This window comes from Gossypium hirsutum, chromosome D10, assembly GCF_007990345.1.
Source record: "Gossypium hirsutum isolate 1008001.06 chromosome D10, Gossypium_hirsutum_v2.1, whole genome shotgun sequence".
In the NCBI taxonomy this organism is placed as follows: Eukaryota; Viridiplantae; Streptophyta; class Magnoliopsida; order Malvales; family Malvaceae; genus Gossypium; species Gossypium hirsutum.
Window position 1 is genome coordinate 5,858,071 of NC_053446.1, and position 2,679 is coordinate 5,860,749.

General features: G+C 34.6%; 1 long non-coding RNA gene across 1 annotated transcript; it reads left to right on the forward strand.

Annotated features, from left to right (window-relative positions):
- The first annotated feature begins 1,826 nt into the window (after positions 1-1,826).
- On the forward strand, positions 1,827-2,391 carry LOC121222350 (uncharacterized). The gene is made up of 2 exons (XR_005919579.1): positions 1,827-2,022; positions 2,263-2,391. It is a non-coding gene; the product is annotated as an uncharacterized lncRNA (long non-coding RNA).
- The last annotated feature ends 288 nt before the right edge of the window (positions 2,392-2,679 follow it).

A 2,679-nucleotide genomic window follows, 5' to 3' on the forward strand; every position in this document is an offset into this window, starting at 1 on the left:
GCTGTTGTCCCGACCACTGTACTACCTTGGTAGTAATATAGATTGTTCTTTCTTATGCCTTTCAACATCACCAATGCTCCTGAAGTTGCTTTAAGAACTCCATCTCGTATTGTCACAACTAGGCCTTTAGATTCTAACGACCCCAAAGAGATGAGATTCTTCTTCAACTTTGGGACATATCGTACATCCCGCAAAATTCTAGTAGATCCATCATGACTCCTCAGTTTAATTGAACCTATCCCGGCTATTTTACATGTGTTATCATTACCCATGTAAACAACCCCTTCATCTAGTTTTTGAAATTCAAAGAACCATTCCCGAATGGGACACATATGATAGGAACAACCAGAATCCATGATCCACTCATCTGCATATAATGTTTAAGATGTCATACTAAGAGAAAAGTCTGACTCTGCTTCACAATTGCATTCTGCAACATTTGCATCTTGCGGAGTCTTCCCTTTTTTCTTCAATTTTGGACAATCTTTCTTCCAATGTCCTTTTTCTTTGCAAAAAGAACATTCATCTTTGGCAACAGCTCGACCTTTGGACTTTCTTCTCTTCCCCTTAGACTGACTTTGCTGACGACCTCTTGTTACCAATGCTTCCACTGCTGCTTCACCTGAACCTTTCAACTTATCCTTTCGGCGTAATTCATAGCTATACAATGCAGCAGTTACTTCATTGAAAGTTACTTCCGATTTTCCATGAAGTAGAGTAGTTTCAAGGTACTCAAACTCCTCAGGAAGCGATCCCAACAACATTAACGCCAAGTCTTCGTCTTCAAAAGTCACATCCAAATTCAACAAATCAGCCACCAGCTGATTAAAATTGGTAATGTGCTCGTTCATCGTGGTACCAGGAACATAACTGAAACGAAACAGTCTTTTCTTCATATGTAACTTATTTTGACTGTTCTTCTTCAGAAATTTCTCCTCCAATGCTTTCCACAATTTACTTGCAGAAGTCTCTTTACTGAATGTATACTTCTGCTCTCTGGAAAGACATGATCGAATTGTACTACATGCCAATCGGTTGATGGTCTTCCATTCTTTATCATCAACCCCTTCTGGTTTTTCTTCCTCAATGGCAATATCTAGACCCTGTTGAAAGAGGGCATCTAGAAGCTCACTTTGCCACATGCCGAAATGACCTGTTCCATCAAAAATTTCCACTACAAATCTCGTATTTGCAGTTCCAATCCTCGGCAAAATGTACGAAGTGGAAGTTGTTGATATGGATGGTTTTTCTTCTGTCATTTTTGCCATAGCTTCTACTTAATAGCCACCAAATGCAGAATACCCACAAGCTTTAGGAAATGTTTCTGATGTGTAAGATCAGACTAAGCTGCAAACACAGAGCATACTACAAAACCTTGGCTCGGATACCAATTGTTGCGGAAGCGACGATAATATTAATAACAATATTATCAGAAATATTTAGATAATTATTATGCCAACAATTATACTAAGAAAATTCCCAGTTAAATTGGAGGGGTCACAAATGGTCCCGCTTAAAACCCAACAACTAGACAGAACTCACTTAGATATTTATAGCAATAATAACTAAATAAATATAACCAACATAAAGCTATTAAATATAAGCAAACAAATAAGAAATAAAATACCAGAGATTTAACGAGGTTCGGCCAATTTAGCTTACGTCCTCGGACACTACCAAATCAATATTTCTTCTAGAAATATTACAAAGGAGAAGATTTTGGGATTATACAACCCAAGGGGGAGGGGTTCTATATATAACAAACCAAACCCCCTCCATTTCTATCTTTTCCTAATGTGGGATATTGCCAATATTCAACAGTATCCTCCTCCTCAAATATATCCTCCATATCAATTGAATGAAAACCAAGGTGAAAATGTTGCTTTTTTTGGATATATTTTTGGACAAAGGCCAAGAGAATCAAGTCAAGAACGCTCCCAAAGTGAAGGTGAAGGATTTGATCTTCCTCGTCATTCCACTAATTGGTGAAAACTAAATCGTGCCACTATCATTATTTGTAAGGTATGTTTTTTTTAAAGAAATCCTTTGTTATTGTTCTTAATTTTGATGATATTAAAACATTTAAAATAATATATATCTTTAGATAAATGAATGAAGTATATTTTATGAAAAGATAATGAAGAATCGAAGCATGTTAAATTATATATAAAAGTAGAATGAGATGAGAATAAGTGGTAGGAAATAGGAATAATTAATGAGAATCTATTCATTAATTTATCTATTCCTTTTTTCCTTTTGCAGCATATTTATATCTTCACTATCTTCAAAGCTGTCAAGAAATATTGAAGACATCTCTCATGTATGAATTCTCAATTCTTTTATTTATAAAAACTTTCAAACTTATTAAATATGATAAATGTTTAATATTTCTTTTTTTTACTTTGTTATTAGTTAATATAACATTCTTAGAAAATTCGTAAATAAATATAAGAATAATTAATGATTATAAAAGTTGTGTTCTCATGTCATATTAATAAAGGTTCATAAGTGTTAGAAAACACTCTAAAAATCATTAAAAGTGACTTTTTATAATTATAATTATAATTACTATGTTTTACAGTAAGTTGTGCGAATTTGAAAAAAATTCACGACCGCGATACCCGCAGTGACCGCAATAGCGTCCGTTATGTCCGCGACCGCGACAAACGCGACGTGACC